Source organism: Bufo bufo, chromosome 3, assembly GCF_905171765.1.
Source record: "Bufo bufo chromosome 3, aBufBuf1.1, whole genome shotgun sequence".
NCBI lineage: Eukaryota > Metazoa > Chordata > Amphibia > Anura > Bufonidae > Bufo > Bufo bufo.
The window spans coordinates 354,551,903-354,573,786 of NC_053391.1; the positions used below are offsets into that span (position 1 = coordinate 354,551,903).

The 21,884-nt window shown below is 44.7% G+C and overlaps 1 protein-coding gene across 3 annotated transcripts in view; it reads left to right on the forward strand.

Annotated features, from left to right (window-relative positions):
• The window catches only part of MYOM3 (myomesin 3), a 191,574-nt gene that overhangs the window by 64,269 nt on the left and 105,421 nt on the right, over positions 1-21,884 (forward strand). The window lies entirely within an intron of this gene.

Consider the following 21,884-nt stretch of genomic DNA (forward strand, 5'->3'; position numbering starts at 1 on the left):
CATGTATGTATTCTGTATAGACTATAACAGGTTGTACCTTTATATATGTGTAATATACCTTCTTACATCTGTATATGTATAAAATGTCTGGTTGTATCTTTATATATATCTATATATATATGGTGGGACTTCGCTCTGGTAGACAGGATTAGCTGACGCAGTAGAGAGGCAACAACAAGTTCTTTGGATCAAACTGTTCAGTGTTTTATTCACACTTTAGGCAAGTGACAAAACAAGCAAGTGACAAAACAAGCACAACCACCTTGCCGTGTTGGTGGTAATTCACATCATGCGGCAATCCTGCCTCAAAGAGTTCTTGACCATAACAGCACCAACCTGTTTTGACTCCAAACAGGTAGCAAGCCTTCATCCAGACACAAGGCTCCCAAGTCCCAATACAGAGACCTGGCTTCTGAGCCCAGCTGCCTATTTAAGGACACCCAGGTGCTGCCAAAACTCGGACCGGCACTGAAAATACAGTCCGGTATTTGACCTCACCTGGCTGTAAATCAGCCCAGCAGCACATGCTGGGAGGAAAATATCAGTTTTATCAGACCAAACCTATCACTGTGTCACATACCCCCCCTTCCTTTGTTCAACCCTGAGGGGGTGAACACACGCCAGACAGTGTACCCGGGACAGGGCATCCGTGTTTACCTGTAACCGGCCTGCCTGGTGTTCCACCGAAAACTTAAAGTTTTGTAGGGAGAGAAACCATCGGGTGACCCGGGCATTTCTGTCCTTGGCCTTGGCTCATCTACTTGAGAGGGGAGTGGTCAGTCACCAGGTGGAATTTTCTCCCCAATAAATAATAGCAGAGAGATTTTAGCACTCTCTCTCCACTATACTATACCGGGTCTCGGCTGGGGTGAGCTTACAGCTGAGGAAGACGATGGGATGCTCCTCCCCGTTGACTTCCTGAGACAATACAGCACCTAGGCCTACTTCGGATGCATCGTTCTGCACTATAAACTCCTCTTTGAAGTCGGGCGTCACCAAAACTGGGGACCCGCACAGGGCTGACTTCAAAGCGGAGAAAGCCTCTTCTGCCGGATAATCCCAGCGAACCATCATTGACTTGTGTCCCTTCAAGAGTGCGGCTAGAGTAGCAAAGTGGGGAACAAACCTCATGTAACAGCCCACCATTCCCAGGAATGACTTTATTTGCCTAGTGGTGACAGGTCAGGGCCAATTCCGTATCTCCTCTATTTTGTTCACTTGGGGTTTGATGACTCCACGCCCAATGACATACCCCAGGTACTTAGTCTCTTCTAAACCTATCGCATATTTTTTTGGGTTAGCGGTTAGGCCAGCTTTCTGAAGGGAGGTGACTTTCCCAGTCGGTACTGTGGATGACAATATCGTCCAGGTAAGCCGAAGCGTAACGACGATGTGGACGAAGCACAATGTCTATTAGTCGCTGAAAAGTGGCAGGGGCGCCATGCAGACCAAATGGTAAGACCTTATATTGATACAGCCCCTCAGGCATGATGAAGACAGTTTTCTCTTTGGCAACCTCCGTTAAGGGCACCTGCCTGTACCTTTTCGTGAGGTCCAAAACAGAAAATTACCGGGCTTGTCCTAACCTCTCGATGAGCTCATCCACCCAGGGCATGGGATACGCATCGAATTTGGAAACCTCGTTAAGTTTTCGAAAGTCGTTACAAAAGCGCAAAGTCCCGTCCGGCTTGGGTATCAATACTATAGGACTGGCCCACTCACTTTTTGACTCCTCAATGACGTCTAGCTGCAACATTAACTGCACGTCGCCGAGCCTCGGATAACCAGTATGGTTTTAATCAGACTTTTGCCTGAGGCTCAGTGACAATGTCATGCTGAATTATGGAAGTGCATCCAGGGAGGTCCGAGAACACATCCGTGTTTGACTAACGAACTCCCTAGCCTCCTGAATCTGTTTAGAGGAGAGCCTGTCAGCAATTTTTACTGTGGCAGCCGTCTCTCTTGCATCAGACAGAGGGGCCGGTACCTCTTCTCCTAGAAAACCCGGCCGCGGGCTGTCTTCTGTACAGGTTTCCCTATCTTTCCACGGTTTGAGTAAATTCACATGGTAAACCTGCTCCGGCTTTCACCGCCCTGGCTGGTGTATCTTGTAGTTTACATCTCTAATTTTCTTGAGTACCTTGTAGGGCCCCTGCCACCTAGCCAGGAACTTACTGTCCACAGTCGGCATCAGAACCAAAACCCGATCACTCGGGTTAAAGATCCGGACCCAAGCCTGCTGATTATAGACCCGACTCTGGGCTCGCTGAGCTGCCTCCATATGCTCCCTAACAAGAGGCAACACTGTCTCTATCCGATCTTGCATTTGGGTAACGTACTCAATGACACTTTTATGTGGAGTGGATTGTTGTTCCCACGCCTCTTTGGCCACGTCCAAGAGATCGCAATGGTGTCTGCCATATAGCAGTTCGAAGGGCGAGAACCCAGTAGAGGCCTGGGGTACCTCTCGCACTGCGAACATGAGATAGGGCAGCAGGAGGTCCCTTTCCTTCCCATCTTTAGACACTACCTTTTTCAACATATTTTTTAATGTTTGGTTAAACCGTTCTACCGGACCGTCCGTTTGCGGATGGTAAACGGACGTCCATAGTTGTTTTATGTGCAACAACTTACAGAGTTCCCTCATCACCTTGGACATAAAAGGGGTCTCTTGGTCGGTCAGAACTTCTTTAGGTAGTCCTACTCGGGAAAACATCTCCATTAACTCTTTAGCTATGAGTTTGGCGGAGGTATGTCGCAGTGGCACCGCCTCCGGGTACCGAGTGGCGTAGTCTAGAATGACTAAGATGTGTTGATGCCCTCCGACGGACTTCGGTACTGGGCCTATGAGGTCCTATTTGACCTCACCTGGCTGCAAATCAGCCCAGCAGCACATGCTTGGAGGAAAATACTTGTTTTTCCACACCAAACCTATCACTGTGTCACTATATATATATATATATATATATATATATATATATATATGCTTGAAAAAGGCTCATTTGGAGCCGAAACGTTGCACCGGATGGTTGAATAAAGGAATCACAATTTTTTTCATCTGACTGGAGTGCCGTCCATTTTCTGGATTTACTGTATATATATATATATATATCTGTCAGTCCATACCCCTAGTCCACTGAGGTGAGGCCAGCTAGGATAATCACTGAGGGGTAAATCAATCCTCAGTGTGTGAGAGTGGGGGAATTGGAAATGAAGCCTGCAGAAGTCCCAGCCAGGAGGGTTGGGGGGCCACAGGGCTGAGAAAGCCTTAGTTTTGGGGTGCCCAGCAACGCCTGATGAAAAGAGGATGCCAAACTTGGAAGGTTGATGTGCTGTGTGACAAATAAAGCACTGTTTGAGCTTGAAAACCCCCTGTTTGTTGAGAAGACTGTCATGGCCGACCCCCTGTGAGAGAGAGATCCCTTACAATATATATATATAGTACAGACCAAAAGTTTGGACACCCCTTCTCATTCAAAGAGTTTTCTTTATTTTCATGACTATGAAGGCATCAAAACTATGAATTAACACATGTGGAATTATATACATAACAAACAAGTGTGAAACAACTGAAAATATGTCATATTCTAGGTTCTTCAAAGTAGCCACCTTTTGCTTTGATTACTGCTTTGCACACTCTTGGCATTCTCTTGATGAGCTTCAAGAGGTAGTCCCCTGAAATGGTCTTCCAACAGTCTTGAAGGAGTTCCCAGAGATGCTTAGCACTTGTTGGCCCTTTTGCCTTCACTCTGCGGTCCAGCTCACCCCAAACCATCTCGATTGGGTTCAGGTCCGGTGACTGTGGAGGCCAGGTCATCTGGCGCAGCACCACATCACTCTCTCCTTTATGGTCAAATAGCCCTTACTTTCAAAGTTTTCCCAATTTTTCGGCTGACTGACTGACCTTCATTTCTTAACCACCTCCCATCCGCCCATAGGATATAAACGTCCGGGAGGTGGATCTCTATTTCTGAATGGACGTTCCAGAACGTCCGTTCAGAAACTGCAGCTGCACGCTAATCGTGCAGCTACTGATCGGGTTGCCCGCTGTCAGTGACAGCAGGGCAACCCTTAGAGAAGGCAGGGACAGTGCCCAGGTGTCCCTGCCTTCTAGATCGCTGCATACACAGCGCTCACCGAGTGCTGTGTATGCAGAGCAGGAAGCGATATGCGCTTCCTGTTCTGGCCCGGCGGTCATGTGACCGCCGTGACCGGAGAGTGCAGGAGCTGTGTGAGGTCTTTTAGAGACCTCGATCAGCCCTGCACTGAGGCTGTACTATGTCAGCCCCAGTTACAGGAGAAATCAACAGTGAAAAAAAAAATGAAAAAAAGTGAAGTAAATGTCCCCCAGAGGTCTTGTATGACCTTATGGGGGACGAAAAGTGTAAAATAAAAAATAAAAAAATAAAGGGTTGAAAAAATAAAATAAAAAAAAGGTTTCACATGTAAAAAAAAAAATTCCCCAAGTAAGGAATAAAAAAAACTGTTAAAAATAGAAAAAATTAAATAAAATAGACATATTTGGTATTGCCGCGTCCGTAAAAACCAGCTCTATAAAAATATCACATGTCCTAACCCCTCGGGTGAAAAAAAAAAAAACTGTATCAAAACAAGCAATTTTTGTCACCTTACATCACAAAAACTGTAACACCAAGTGATCAAAAACGCGTATGTCCCACAAAATGGTACCAATAAAACCGTCACCTCATCCTGCAAAAAATGAGCCCCTACATAAGAAAATCTCTCAAAAAATAAAAAAAACTATAGCTCTTAGAACATGGAGACACTAAAACATAATTTTTTTGGTTTCAAAAATGCTATTATTGTGTTAAAGTGAAACAAATAAAAAAAAGTATACATATTAGGTATTGCCGCGTCCGTAAAAACCAGCTCTATAAAAATATCACATGACCTAACCCCTCGGGTGAACACCGTAAAAAAAAAAAAACTGTGTCAAAACAAGCAATTTTTGTCACCTTACATCACAAAAACTGCAACACCAAGTGATCAAAAATGGGTATGTCCCACACAATGGTACCAATAAAACCGTCACCTCATCCCGCAAAAAATGAGCCCCTACATAAGAAAATCTGTCAAAAAATAAAAAAACTATAGCTCTCAGAACATGGACACATTAAAACATATTTTTTTTGTTTCAAAAATGCTATTATTGTGTAAAACTTTAATAAATAAGAAAAAGTATACATATTAGGTATTATTGGTCACCTTGCCCCATAAAGTGTTAAAATGAATGATCAAAAAATCATATGTACCCAAAAATAGTAGCAATTAAACTGGCACCTTATCCCCTAGTTTCCAAAATGGGATCACTTCTTGGGAGTTTCTACTGTAAGGGTGCATCAGGGGGCTTCTAATGGCACATGGCATCTAAAAACCATTTGGAGTTCCTTTTCTTCTGCGCCCTGTCGTGTGCCCATACAGCAGTTTATGACCACATGTGGGGTGTTTCTGTAAACCGCAGAATCTGGGTAATAAATATTGAGTTTTGTTTGGCTGTTAACCATCGATGTATTAAAGAAAAAATTTGATAAAAATGGAAAATCTGCCAAAAAAGTGAAATTTTTAAATTTGATCTCCATTTTCCTTTAATTCTTGTGGAACGCCTAAAGCACGGGTGTCAAACACAAGGCCCGCGGGCCGAATCCGGCCCGCCAGACCTCGTCATGTGGCCCGCGTAGCCGCAGGCGGCCCCCGCTCCTCCTGGCTCCTGTATCGGGTGTATCGCATAAGGAGCGCTGTGTATTACCGGTACTTACAGATACAAGCGCTCGCCGAGAGGAGGCAGGCTGGGAGGACGGGCGCTGGCAGTGTGAGTCATACGTCACGCGCCTGCGCCGCCCACTTTATGAATGAAGCAGGCGCGTGACGTATGACTCACGCTGCCAGCGCCTCTCCTCCTGGCCTGCCTCCTGCCTCCTCTCTGCTACCTACCGAGCGGCGAGCGCTTGTAGTTGTAAGTACCGTAATACCCAGCGCTCCTTATGCGATTACATACAATTACAATTAACTATTAGACATAGGATTATACAGTGAGCGGGGCCCGTGTAGTAGAATAGTCACTGCACGGGCCCCGCTGACATAATAAAAGCAGATGCCGGCCCCTAGCCCGTGTATTGGGGGTCATTCACACTACAGGGACACTTATGGAGGGGATCTGTGGATGACACATAGCATAAGATGCTATATATGTGTCACCCACAGATCCCCCCCATAAGTGTCACCCACAGATCCCCCATAAGTGTCACCCACAGATCCCCCATAAGTGTCACCCACAGATCCCCCATAAGTGTCACCCACAGATCCCCCATAAGTGTCACCTCAGATCCCCCATAAGTGTCACCACAGATCCCCCATAAGTGTCACCACAGATCCCCCATAAGTGTCACCACAGATCCCCCATAAGTGTCACCACAGATCCCCCATAAGTGTCACCACAGATCCCCCATAAGTGTCACCACAGATCCCCCATAAGTGTCACCACAGATCCCCCATAAGTGTCACCCACAGATCCCCCATAAGTGTCACCACAGATCCCCCATAAGTGTCACCACAGATCCCCCATAAGTGTCACCCACAGATCCCCCATAAGTGTCACCACAGATCCCCCATAAGTGTCACCCACAGATCCCCCATAACAGTGTGTCACCCACAGATCCCCCATACCAGTGCGTCACCCACAGATCCCCCATACCAGTGCGTCACCCACAGATCCCCCATAACAGTGCGTCACCCACAGATCCCCCATAACAGTGCCATCCACAGATCCCCCATAACAGTGCCATCCACAGATCCCCCATAACAGTGCCATCCACAGATCCCCCATAACAGTGCCATCCACAGATCCCCCATAACAGTGCCACCCACAGACCACAATTAGTTCAAAACCCACCAAAAGCACACCTTTTGGTTCAAATTTTTTTTTTCTTATTTTCCTCCTCAAAAACCTAGGTGCGTCTTATGGGCCGGTGCGTCTTATAGGGCGAAAAATACGGTAACCCTTACAGTTCTGGAATGTGTTGGATAACACTGACAGCATTATGTCAGTGTTATCCAACACGTTCCAGAACTGTAAGGGTCACATAGCATCATGAATCAGTATAATGCTATGTGACCCCAGTCAGCGCTTGCAGGTCAGGCCGGGACCGGCCCTTTGAGGGGGACCAAACTGCTGATGCGGCCCCCGATGAATTTGAGTTTGACACCCCTGGCCTAAAGGGTTAACAAAGTTTGTAAAATCGGTTTTAAGTAACTTGAGGGGTGTAGTTTCTACAATGGGATCATTTATGGGGGTATCCACTATGTAGGCCCCACAAAGTGACTTCAGACCTGAACTGGTCCTTAAAAAGTGGGTTTTGGCAATTTTCTTAAAAATTTGAAGAATTGCTTCTAAACTTCTAAGCCTTCTAACGTCTTAAAAAAATAAAATGACATTTCCAAAATGATGCCAACATAAAGTAGACATATGGGGAATGTCAAGTAATAAATATTTTATGAGGTATCACTTTCTATTTTAAAAGCAGAGAAATTGAAATTCAGTAGGACTATCAGCTGTGTATCCACCTGACTTCTCCTCAACGCAACTGATGGTCCCAACCCCATCTATAAGGCAAGAAATCCCACTTATTAAATCTGACAGGGCACACCTGTGACGTGAAAACCATTTCAGGGGACTACCTCTTGAAGCTCATCAAGAGAATGCCAAGAGTGTGCAAAGCAGTAATCAAAGCAAAAGGTGGCTACTTTGAAGAACCTAGAATATGACATATTTTCAGTTGTTTCACACTTGTTTGTTATGAATATAATTCCACATCTGTTAATTCATAGTTTTGATGCCTTCAGTGTGAATCTACAATTTTCATAGTCATGAAAATAAAGAAAACTCTTCGAATGAGAAGGTGTGTCCAAACTTTTGGTCTGTACTGTATATATATATATATATATATATATATAGTGGATATAAAAAGTCTACACACCCCTGTTAAAATGTCAGGTTTCTGTGATGTAAAAAAATGAGACAAAGATAAATCATTTCAGAACTTTTTCCACCTTTAATGTGACCTATAAACTGTACAACTCAATTGAAAAACAAATGGAATTCTTTTAGGTAGAGGAAGAAAAAAAATATAAAAATAAAATAATATGGTTGCATAAGTGTGCACACCCTTAAACTAGTACTTTGTTGAAGTACCTTTTGATTTTATTACAGCACTCAGTCTTTTTGGGTATGAGTCTATCAGCATGGCACATTTTGACTTGGCAAGATTTGCCCAATCTTCTTTGCAAAAACACTCAAAATCTTTCAGATTTTGAAGGCATCTCCTGTGCACAGCCCTCTTCAGATCACCCCACAGATTTTCAATCGGATTCAGGTCTGGACTCTGGTTGGGCCATTACAAAACTTTAATCTTCTTCTGGTGAAGCCATTCCTTTGTTGATTTGGATGTATGCTTTGGGTCGTTGTCATGCTGAAAGATGAAGTTCCTCTTCATGTTCAGCTTTCTAGCAAAAGCCTGAAGGTTTTGTGCCAATATTGACGGGTATTTGGAACTGTTCATAATTTCCTCTAGCTTATCTAAGGCCCCAGTTCCAGCTGAAGAAAAACAGCCCCAAAGCATGATGCTGCCACCACCATGCTTCATTGTGGGTATGGTATTCTTTTGGTGATGTGCAGTGTTGTTTTTGCGCCTAACATATCTTTTGGAATTATGGCCAAAAAGTTCAACCTTGGTTTCATCAGACCATAACATCTTTTCCCACGTGCTTTTGGGAGACTTCAGATGTGTTTTTTCAAAATGTATCCTGGCTTGGATGTTTTTTTTTTGTAGGAAAAGGCTTTCACCTTGCCACTCTACCCCATAGCCCAGACATATGAAGAATACAGGAGATTATTGTCACATGTACCACACAGCCAGTACTTGTCAGATATTCCTGCAGCTCCTTTAATGTTGCTGTAGGCCTCTTGGTAGCCTCCCAGACCAGTTTTCTTCTTGTCTTTTCATAAATTTTGGAGGGACGTCCAGTTCTTGGTAATGTCACTGTTGTTAATTACTGCCTGAAGAACGTATTTAAAAGAAAATAATAAATCGTTTATTAATCTCAGGTTAAAACGGAAATAAATCTGTATATCACTATGCGTGACTATCAGGCTCCAAACCCAGGTGAGGTGGTATAGGAATTGATTATATCCACCACCCAACCAGAAGTCTGGACTAAATCACTGTACCAGCTAGCACGTTGGTGCCAATATTTACTGGAGAGGGAGTCAGGACACGGTTTTTGTATTTAAATCAGGCCCAGGTGTATGGTTGGAGCAGTCCTATCTAGCATGAGTTATAGAGCAGCTATGAGTGAAAAATAAGCTGGGTGCCGAAGCAGACCAGCATAGAGCATCCACACAGTGTAGTATGAATTGTGGACGCTCACTCAGCCGCCTATAACAACCTCACCAATCGTGCAATAAAGCACTGGGTCTAGATATCAGACTGCATTCACACCAGCCAGTCAGCTAGTAATGCTGCTTGGCATTGGATCAACACCCTGCCTGAGGAACCGTGTCCTGATTCAAGATCAACGGCTCAACGCGTTTCAATGTGGAACATTAAGCCACATATCATCAGGAGCGATAATCTCTAGAGGTAGCCTGTAGGGCAAAAGTACATAGCCTCACACTGTTGCGTGTTAAGGCTCCGGCGCTGTAGTGGCCATACGCGGCCGCTCGAACGCCGGGATGATATCAGGTAAGCTCCGCCTATGAGAGGGGGTGTGCGCTGGTCCCGCGCGAATAGTCGGCAGGCGCGTCATCCAACACACGCCTCCTGCTCCGCCCAGAACCCACGTCATAGCACACACCTCCCTGCCAGCGCAAGCAGGCGCTCGTGTATGGGAGGAATCGATAATTGCGGCTCACATCATGTCACATAAACGCCTGGCTCCGGTGTCAGTATAATCGGCAATCCCAGCAGGTAACAGAGTAGTATTATGTGCACACAGTATGAATCATAAAACTATATGTAGGGAAGAAACACAACTCCAAATTAAACCGCATGTCTCCATATTATGCAGGTCAATCAAAATCCCTATGCATTGTAGCTATACCAAACAAAATAATCAAGATGGAATAAAGGGAAGATGAGCAAAAGGAGAATGTCAGTATATATTCAGTATATGCATGGACAACAACATCCATGCACATATTCATAGATATGGACTATATCTGGTCTAAATGAAGCAAGCATATGAGATCGCCTCATTTAGACCTTTAGGCTGGATGGTCGTCCTGGACCAGGATAAATACCGTATCATTTGTCTCAGACTCCTGGAGGATAAAAAGACCTACAACATTTTGGGCTCTGACCCTACACCTACATTTAGGGCCCAACTCGTGACAATCTTAAGTGATGCAATGGAGGAGAGACTTATTAGTAAGGCAGAGTATGAATATTTACTACCTAAATTCCCTGTCCTTGCTACATTTTATAGTCTGCCCAAGCTACATAAGCAGGGCCCTCTCCTGAAAGGCAGACCCATTGTCTCGGGCATAGGCAGCCTCACTGCAAATATTAGTACGTATGTAGACATCATCCTGCGTCCATTTGTAGTGAGTCTGCCTTCTTATGCCCGTGATACAATGGATGTGCTACAGCGACTGGATGGCATCTATTGCGATGAGGGTGTTTGGCTGGCGAGCTTGGACGTGGAGGCCCTATACACCTCCATACCCCATGATTTGGGGTGTGAGGCGGTGGGGACGTTCCTCCTCCAAAGGGGTGATCATTGTCGTCGCCATAATGCCTTCATCATGCAACTCTTGAACTTTATTCTGACACGTAATATCTTTCTCTTTGATCAACGCATGTACCACCAGCTCAGGGGGGTTGCGATGGGCAGTCCCTGTGCCCCAACATTCGCATTTGAAGAAGGCATATCATCATGCTATGAGTGCGAATCGGGGCGAATTATTGGTCCCTAAAGCTAGGACTAACACCGATTCTACCATCATTGGTCCATCCTCCAGTCGGATCCAGACATTGGACTATCCATACCTGATCGTCCATCGGTTACATATAGACGTGGTTCCAATCTACATGTATAATGTTCAAGAGTTGCATGATGAAGGCATTATGGCGACGACAATGATCACCCCTTTGGAGGAGGAACGTCCCCACCGCCTCACACCCCAAATCATGGGGTATGGAGGTGTATAGGGCCTCCACGTCCAAGCTCGCCAGCCAAACACCCTCATCGCAATAGATGCCATCCAGTCGCTGTAGCACATCCATTGTATCACGGGCATAAGAAGGCAGACTCACTACAAATGGACGCAGGATGATGTCTACATACGTACTAATATTTGCAGTGAGGCTGCCTATGCCCGAGACAATGGGTCTGCCTTTCAGGAGAGGGCCCTGCATATGTAGCTTGGGCAGACTATAAAATGTAGCAAGGACAGGGAATTTAGGTAGTAAATATTCATACTCTGCCTTACTAATAAGTCTCTCCTCCATTGCATCACTTAAGATTGTCACGAGTTGGGCCCTAAATGTAGGTGTAGGGTCAGAGCCCAAAATGTTGTAGGTCTTTTTATCCTCCAGGAGTCTGAGACAAATGATACGGTATTTATCCTGGTCCAGGACGACCATCCAGCCTAAAGGTCTAAATGAGGCGATCTCATATGCTTGCTTCATTTAGACCAGATATAGTCCATATCTATGGATATGTGCATGGATGTTGTTGTCCATGCATATACTGAATATATACTGACATTCTCCTTTTGCTCATCTTCCCTTTATTCCATCTTGATTATTTTGTTTGGTATAGCTACAATGCATAGGGATTTTGATTGACCTGCATAATATGGAGACATGCGGTTTAATTTGGAGTTGTGTTTCTTCCCTACATATAGTTTTATGATTCATACTGTGTGCACATAATACTACTCTGTTACCTGCTGGGATTGCCGATTATACTGACACCGGAGCCAGGCGTTTATGTGACATGATGTGAGCCGCAATTATCGATTCCTCCCATACACGAGCGCCTGCTTGCGCTGGCAGGGAGGTGTGTGCTATGACGTGGGTTCTGGGCGGAGCAGGAGGCGTGTGTTGGATGACGCGCCTGCCGACTATTCGCGCGGGACCAGCGCACACCCCCTCGCATAGGCGGAGCTTACCTGATATCATCCCGGCGTTCGAGCGGCCGCGTATGGCCACTACAGCGCCGGAGCCTTAACACGCAACAGTGTGAGGCTATGTACTTTTGCCCTACAGGCTACCTCTAGAGATTATCGCTCCTGATGATATTTTGCTTAATGTTCCACATTGAAACGCGTTGAGCCGTTGATCTTGAATCAGGACACGGTTCCTCAGGCAGGGTGTTGATCCAATGCCAAGCAGCATTACTAGCTGACTGGCTGGTGTGAATGCAGTCTGATATCTAGACCCAGTGCTTTATTGCACGATTGGTGAGGTTGTTATAGGCGGCTGAGTGAGCGTCCACAATTCATACTACACTGTGTGGATGCTTTATGCTGGTCTGCTTCGGCACCCAGCTTATTTTTCACTCATAGCTGCTCTATAACTCATGCTAGATAGGACTGCTCCAACCATATACCTGGGCCTGATTTAAATACAAAAACCGTGTCCTGACTCCCTCTCCAGTAAATATTGGCACCAACGTGCTAGCTGGTACAGGGATTTAGTCCAGACTTCTGGTTGGGTGGTGGATATAATCAATTCCTATACCACCTCACCTGGGTTTGGAGCCTGATAGTCACGCATAGTGATATACAGATTTATTTCCGTTTTAACCTGAGATTAATAAATGATTTATTATTTTCTTTTAAATACGTTCTTCAGGCAGTAATTAACATATATTCAGTGAACGTACACATCATTATTTATTCGTGTGAGAATGTCACTGTTGTGTCATATTTTCTCCACTTGATGGTGACTGTCTTCACTGTGTTCCATGGTATATCTAATGCCTTGGAAATTCTTTTGTGCGTTTCTCCTGACTGATACCTTTTAACAATGAGATCCCTCTGATGTTTTAGAAGCTCTCTGTGGACCAACTAGAGCAGCTGAACTTTATTTGGGGTTAATCAGAGGGACTTTAAATGATGGCAGGTGTATGCTGACTCTTATTTAACATGATTTGGAATGTGATTGCTTAATTCTAAACACAGCTACATCCCCAGTTATAAGAGGGTGGGCAGACTTATGCAACCACATTATTTTAGTTTTTTTGTTTTCTTAAAAGATTTCAGTTTGTTTTTCAATTGAGTGGTACAGTTTATAACATAGTGACATAGTACATAAGGCCGAAAAAAGACATTTGTCCATCCAGTTCGGCCTGTTATCCTGCAAGTTGATCCAGAGGAAGGCAAAAAAAAAAAACCTGAGAGGTAGAAGCCAATTTTCCCCACTTTAGGGGAATAAAAAATTCCTTCCCGACTCCAATCAGGCAATCAGAATAACTCCCTGGATCAACGACCCCTCTCTATTATCTATAGCCTGTAATATTATTACGCTCCAGAAATACATCCAGGCCCCTCTTGAATTCCTTTATTGTACTCCCCATCACCACCTCCTCAGGCAGAGAGTTCCATAGTCTCACTGCTCTTACCGTAAAGAATCCTTTTTTATGTTTGTGTACAAACCTTCTTTCCTCCAGATGCAGAGGATGTCCCCTCGTCACAGTCACAGTCCTGGGATAAATAGATGATGGGATAAATCTCTGTACTGATCCCTGATATATTTATACATATTAATTAGATCTCCCCTCAGTCGTCTTTTTTCTAAAGTGAATAACCCTAATTTTGATAATCTTTCAGGGTACTGTAGTTGCCCCCAGGGCTGGGACAAGGTCCACCACCAACAGAGGCTGAGCTGCCCAAGTGCGCCCCCCCCCCCCCCCCCCCCCGGGGCGTTCCTTGTAATTTTACCCCATCCAGAACCCCATCAGACCTCAGATCAGACGGAAAAGAATATTATCTTTATGACACAGTGCTGTGCTGCTGCCTGCTTCTGCCGGCGCTGCTCCTGGTCTCCAGAGGGCGCACATGTGACCTGACTGTGTACAGCGCGTCAGGTCAAAGTGCGCGCTGTACTCAGCCAGTCAGGCAAGCGTCGTCGACGACCACAGATTTACACTGTAAATCACCTTTTTTTGTAAATGATTGTCTTATCACAGTCATGGACGACATATCCTAGCCATATGCCAATGTCAAAGGAAGCAGCACTGAGAATAAACTGGGCAGTGCACTGAGAAGTAATACACAGTCACAGAGCATACAGTTACTGTAATGATGGCATCCATTCCCAGCATTATATTTAGAGCCATCAGTTTCTCAGATTACAGAGTGGGCAATGCTGCCATGCTGATGGTGCCAGGTTATAACATGCCAATGCCAGCCTGATGACAGTCATCACTTTCTCAGATTACAGAGTGGGCAATGCTGCCCAGCTGATGGTGCCAGGTTATAACATGCCAATGCCAGCCTGATGACAGTGTAGTACACTGTCATCAGGCTGGCATTGGCATGTTATAACCTGGCACCATCAGCTGGGCAGCATTGCCCACTCTGTAATCTGAGAAAGTGATGGCTCTAAATTATTTAGAGCCATCACTTTCTCAGATTACAGAGTGGACAATGCTGACCAGCTGATGGTGCCAGGTTATAACATGCCAGCCTGATGACAGTGTAGCATGAGTGGCCGGCGCCGACATATCCTAGCCATATGCCAATGTCAAAGGAAGCAGCACTGAGAATAAACTGGGCAGTGCACTGAGAAGTAATACACAGTCAGAGCATACAGTTACTATAATAATGGCATCCATTCCCAGCATTATATTTAGAGCCATCACTTTCTCAGATTACAGAGTGGGCAATGCTGGCAATCCTGGCATTGGCATGTTATAACCTGGCACCATCAGCTGGGCAGCATTGCCCACTCTGTAATCTGAGAAAGTGATGACTGTCATCAGGCTGGCATTGGCATGTTATAACCTGGCATTGGCATGTTATAACCTGGCAGTGGCACACTGGCACCACTCTGTAATCTGAGAAAGTGATGGCTCTTATAATGCTAGGAATGGATGCCATGATCATTACAGTAACTGAGTCTAGTATTGAGTGGCCGCACTGTACATAACGGTAATATAATATACACTAGTCTACAGGCCAGCTCCGCAGCTCCGCTCACCTCTACACCCTGGCCTGGACTCCTGGAGATGCCAGTTGCCAGAGCAGGTGCCCGGTGTGCTGTTGCCTGCTGCTGCTGCCCGGCCCGCGCTGCTCCTGGTCTCCAGAGGGCGCTGTGCACATGTGACCTGACTGCGTACAGCGCGTCAGGTCAAAGTGCGCGCGCTGTACGCAGCCAGTAAGCGTCGACTGAGCAGACAGCAGAGACCAGCGGAGCGGCCGAGCCAGGAGGCGGAGCATGGAGGGAGCACGTAAGTCAGTGCCAAGTGCTCACTACTCCCTCCGTCCTCCAGGCAGCCCGGCATTAATCGTGGCAGCAGTAGCGACGGCCGCCCAGAGACTGGGGAGCTGGCCTGCGCCCTGAGGCTGGAGCCTCCCCAGCCTCTGTGTCGGCCCGGCCCTGGTTGCCCCATTCCAGTTATTACTTTAGTTGCCCTCCTCTGGACCCTCTCCAGCTCTGCTATGTCTGCCTTGTTCACAGGAGCCCAGAACTGTACACAGTACTCCATGTGTGGTCTGACTAGCGATTTGTAAAGTGGTAGGACTATGTTCTTATCACGGGCATCTATGCCCCTTCTGATGCAACCCATTATCTTATTGGTCTTAGCAGCAGCTGCCTGACACTGGTTTTTGAAGTTTAGTTTGCTGTTTATTAAAATTCCTAGATCCTTTTCCATGTCAGTGTTACCGAGTGTTTTATCATTTAGTATGTACGGGTGCATTATTCCTTCCCATGTGCATAACTTTACATTTGTCAGTGTTAAACCTCATCTGCCACTTATCTGCCCAAGCCTCCAATCTATCCAGATCCCTCTGTAGTAGTATACTGTCCTGTTCAGTGTAAATTACTTTACACAGTTTAGTGTCATCTGCGAAAATTGATACTTTACTATGCAAGCCTTCTACACATTAGGTCACATTAAAGGTGGAAAAAGTTCTGAAATGATTTATCTTTGTCTCATCACAGAAACCTGACATTTTAACAGGGGTGTGTAGACTTTTTATATCCACTGTATATATATCCTTTATAGTACTATGCCTTGTTTTACCTGTAAATATAGATAGCACATACCTAATATAATAGGTGTGACCAAACATAGCACATACAAAGAGTTATATGACAAGGTATAGTGCGTACTGCATATTTAGGTAAAACCAAGCATAGCACATATATAAAAGGTACAAACAAGCTACAATACATGATCACCATGGGAACGCCTCGGATTTAGAATATACCATCGGATCAGAGTTTTCTCCAATCTGATGGTATATTTTAACTTCAAGCATTACCTACAGAGGACCAGGAAGCGGTGAGTACAAAGCCTTCACCGCTTCCTGGTCCTTTTGCCCGGCGTTAAAGACGGGCGGCCCTGAAAGGGAATGGTGTTCCTGCTATGAAAAAAGTGCAGGAACGCAGTTCCCACACGTTCCAGCAGGACTCGAGCCCTGGAACTGATGCAAACTGATGCATTCTGAGCGGATCCTTTTCCATTCAGAATGCATTCGAATGCAAACTGATCCATTTTGGACCGCTTGTGAGAGCCCTGAACGGATCACACAAACGGAGTGTAAAAGTAGGCAGGCTATCTGGCCACTAACTACAGACCACTAACTAACCTTGTTTCCAGGGCCATTGTATGTTGAACCAAAAAATGTCAGCCAAGATAAGAGAAAATGAAAATTCAAGAAAAATAAGTAGACAACTAAGGCTACTTTCACACTTGCGTTGTTCTTTTCCGGCATAGAGTTCCGTCACAGGGGCTCTATACCGGAAAATAACTGATCAGGTATGTCCCCATGCATTCTGAATGGAGAGTAATCCGTTCAGTTTGCATCAGGATGTCTTCAGTTCAGTCGTTTTGACTGATCAGGCAAAAGAGAAAACCGTAGCATGCTACGGTTTTATCTCCGGCTAAAAAAACTGAAGACTTGCCTGAATGCCTGATCAGGCATTTTTTCCCATAGGAATGTATTAGTGCCGGATCCGGCATTCAGAATACCGGAATCGTCCCGCTAAGGATCGTCCCGCTAAGGCAAAAGTCATTCAGGTGGTAACTACAACCTGCCGATATGATGTATGCAGGTGACTGTGACACTATGGAGGACTGTATCAATATTACATTCAAAATCCAGGTATAGTCCAGTACGTACTTAGATGAAATCAATAAACAGTCACTGGTACCTTAAGGGCTGCTGCTGCAGCTATGCCTGCAAGTGCACAAATACCAGGCTGCACTCCTGAATAGGAGCTGGGTCTTACCCTTCTTCACTGCGTGGTAGCAGCGCTGGTTCCAGGCGGGCGCACACCAACGGCGTCCCACGTGGTGTGCTAGACCCCTACGTGGCGTCCCACGTGACCTGGTTGCTCCAGAGATCGGCTGGAACTCAAGTGACGTCACTGGTACGCAATGATTTTTTCAGATCGAATATCTTTGAATTTTCCGTCTTTCTCTGATTTTTCAGTTCTTTCGATTTTTCATTTAGATAGTGATTTTGTCTCTCCTTAGTTCATGAGACATACGCTCACTCTTTGGCCAACTGAGTGAGCGCTTCCCCGTTCTTTTACAGGGGCTGGTGTTCCCATAATGCTCCGCTTTCCTAAGCTGTGTTGAAACTCCGAAGTGGAGTGGAATCCCCAAATTAGTATATATATTCCCTAACTGTGAAACAGAGTGCGCCTATATCCAACGCATGTAAATATAACTAAAATCCTATATCTTTCATGTAAAGCACCGCATAAAAACATTAACACATTAATAAAATTATAAATATATATTAAGAATTTATGAAAATAGCGCCAATTACGCAACAATATCTGTGCAGGGTCATACCGCATAGAAAACGCATGCGATACCTCCATCCATAAATTCTAACATGGAACCTCTTATAGGATATAAGGGCGATTAATCGTATAGTCATCTCATAATCGATTTAATACAATCGTATCCCCTCATTTCTCGAATAATTCACACATGATGGATTAACATCGACAACTCAAAATTATCGAGAGAATATCGAGAAAGATTAACAATGGAGTACATCGAAGGACTCTATCGAAGGAATAAATCGAGGAATTGTGTATAGTGAAGGAGCTGTCTGGTAGGGAGGGGAGATCGGAATGTCGATGAACGACCAGACTCCGATGTCCCGTCACCACCAGGCAACTCCCCCATACCTTCATAGAAATCCGAAAACCTCCATTTTGGCGTTTAGGCCCCTTGGAATCATTGTGTCAAACTCAAAGATCCTTTGAGATTCTTGTCTCGACATATGTGCTATGTGATTTCCACCTCTCCAAGATTCTCTGACTTTCTCCAACGCCATGAATCTTAGACCAGTGAGATCACAGTTATGCATCAATTTAAAATGTCTTGACAACGAATGTGTATCCAATCCCTTCTTAATGTTTGACATATGCTCTGCTACCCTCTTCTTGAGAGTTCTTTTGGTTCTTCCTATACACTGCTTTCTACATTTACATTCAAGCATGTATATGATATCAGTAGAATCACAGACATTGTAGAATCAGACATTCCTGTATATATCCAACCTGAAGGAATTGGATACAGACTGCGCTTGGATAGTTTTCTTAGGGAAGGCAGTAATCCTACAATTGGCACATCTACCGCACCTAAAAAAGCCTTTTATTGCCAGCCAACTGTTTTTGCTCTGCGTCTCATTTTTCCTTCTTTTCACTGTTGGGGCTACTTTGCCTGCCAGATTTCCTGCTCTGGTGTAGGTGATCTTTGGAGCTTCACTTAAAACAGGACCTATCCATTTATCGTTCAATAGATGGCCCCAATGCCTCTTTATAATTTTCTCCATTGTCTTATACTGAGAGTTAAATGGTAAAACTAATCTCAGAGTTTCATCCTGTTGTTGGGGGACCCTCTCAGTGAAGAACTCTTCCCTTTCCATTTTCTTCACCTTAAGTAATGAGTTGTCTATCCACGGCGCTGGATAGTCCCTCTCCAGGAATTGTAGTTTTAAACATTCTGCTTCATTTTCAAATTTACAGTCCTCGGTACAATTCCGTTTCAATAGACGGAATTGACTGGTAGGGACATTAGTCAACCAGAATGGCAGATGGCAACTTGAGAACCTGATGAAACTGTTCCTAGTGACTGGTTTGAAGAATGTGTTACAACATAGTTTGTCCGCTTGTACACAAATCTCCAAATCAAGGAATTCCACCCTTTTCTTACTTATACTAGGGCTAAACACCAAGTTCCGGTCGTTAATATTGATGTTTTTTAGAAACTAATCTAGCGACTCTGGTGAATCCCGCCAGACAAACAAGATGTCGTCGATATATCTACGCCATAGCAGCAGACTCGTCCCCAGCTTGGGGCGTGATGACTTCTCTTTCCCACTGCGCCAAAAAAAGATTGGCATAGCTGGGGGCGAATCTGGTGCCCATGGCGGTACCGGTGCACTGAACATAAAATTGCTGCTCAAATGAAATATAATTATGAGTCAGTATGTATGTGACTCCATCCAATATGAACGACAACTGTTCGCTGGCTGGACCCCCATCCACCGACAGTTGTTCCTGCAACACCTGAACCCCCTGTCTATGATTGATCACTGTATAGAGGGATATAAAACTATAAAGAGGCATTGGGGCCATCTATTGAACGATAAATGGATAGGTCCTGTTTTAAGTGAAGCTCCAAATATCACCTACACCAGAGCAGGAAATCTGGCAGGCAAAGTAGCCCCAACAGTGAAAAGAAGGAAAAATGAGACGCAGAGCAAAAACAGTTGGCTGGCAATAAAAGGCTTTTTTAGGTGCGGCAGATGTGCCAATTGTAGGATTACTGCCTTCCCTAAGAAAACTATCCAAGCGCAGTCTGTATTCAATTCCTTCAGGTTGGATATATACAGGAATGTCTGATTCTACAATGTCTGTGATTCTACTGATATCATATACATGCTTGAATGTAAATGTAGAAAGCAGTATATAGGAAGAACCAAAAGAATTCTCAAGAAGAGGGTAGCAGAGCATATGTCAAACATTAAGAAGGGATTGGATACACATTTGTTGTCAAGACATTTTAAATTGATGCATAACTGTGATCCCACTGGTCTAAGATTCATGGCGTTGGAGAAAGTCAGAGAATCTTGGAGAGGTGGAAATCACATAGCACATATGTCGAGACAAGAATCTCAAAGGATCTTTGAGTTTGACACAATGATTCCAAGGGGCCTAAACGCCAAAATGGAGGTTTTCGGATTTCTATGAAGGTATGGGGGAGTTGCCTGGTGGTGACGGAACATCGGAGTCTGGTCGTTCATCGACATTCCGATCTCCCCTCCCTAGCAGACAGCTCCTTCACTATACACAATTCCTTGATTTATTCCTTTGATAGAATCCTTCAATGTACTCCATTGTTAATCTTTCTCGATATTCTCTCGATAATATCGAGCTGTCAATGTTAATCCATCACGTGTGAATTATTCGAGAAATGAGGGGATACGATTGTATTAAATCGATACACTTTATGAGATGACTATACGATTAATAGCCCTTATATCCTATAAGAGGTTCCATGTTAGAATTTATGGATGGAGGTAACGCATGCGTTTTCTATGTGGTATGACCCTGCGCATATATTGTTGCGTAATTGGCACTATTTTCATAAATTCCTAATATATATTTATAATTTTATTAATGTGTTAATGTTTTTATGCGGTGCTATACATGAAAGATATAGGATTTTAGTTATACTTACATGCGTTGGATATAGGCACACTCTGTTTCACAGTTAGGGAATATATATACTAATTTGGGGATTCCACTCCACTTCGGAGTTTCAACACAGCTTAGGAAAGCGGAGCATTATGGGAACACCAGCCCCTGTAAAAGAACGGGGAAGCGCTCACTCAGTTGGCCACTGAGGAAGAGGTACAGCACCTCGAAACGCGTCTGGCGTAAAGAGTGAGCATATGTCTCATGAACTAAGGCGAGACAAAATCATTATCTAAATGAAAAATCGAAAGAACTGAAAAATCTGAGAAAGACGGAAAATTTGAAGATATTCGATCTGAAAAAATCGGCGCGTACCAGTGACGTCACTTCAGTTCCAGCCGATCTCTGGAGCAACCAGGTCACGTGGGACGCCATGTAGGGGTCTAGCACATCACGTGGGACGCCGCTGGTGTGCGGCCGCCTGGAACCAGCGCTGCTACCACGCAGTGAAGAAGGGTAAGACCCAGCTCCTATTCAGGAGTGCAGCCTGGTGTTTGTGCACTTGCAGGCATAGCTGCGGCAGCAGCCCTTAAGGTACCAGTGACTGTTTATTGATTTCATCTAAGTAAGTACTGGACTATACCTGGATTTTGAATGTAATATTGATGCAGTCCTCCATAGTGTCACAGTCACCTGCATACATCATATCGGCAGGTTGTAGTTACCACCTGAATGACTTTTGCCTTAGCGGGACGATCCTAGAAGCATTCTTAGTGGATATAAAATAAGGGATGATACAGCTAGTATAGGATTTTTGGGGTTTATGTGCTGGACATTATACCACGTCGCCCCATACCACGTCGCCTATTGTACTATTTTATGTGTATATTTTTTAAATTGTGTCTTTTAATAAATTACATCCACTTAGTGGATTTAGTACTCCCATTTGTAGTGCGCCCCTACTTTCAT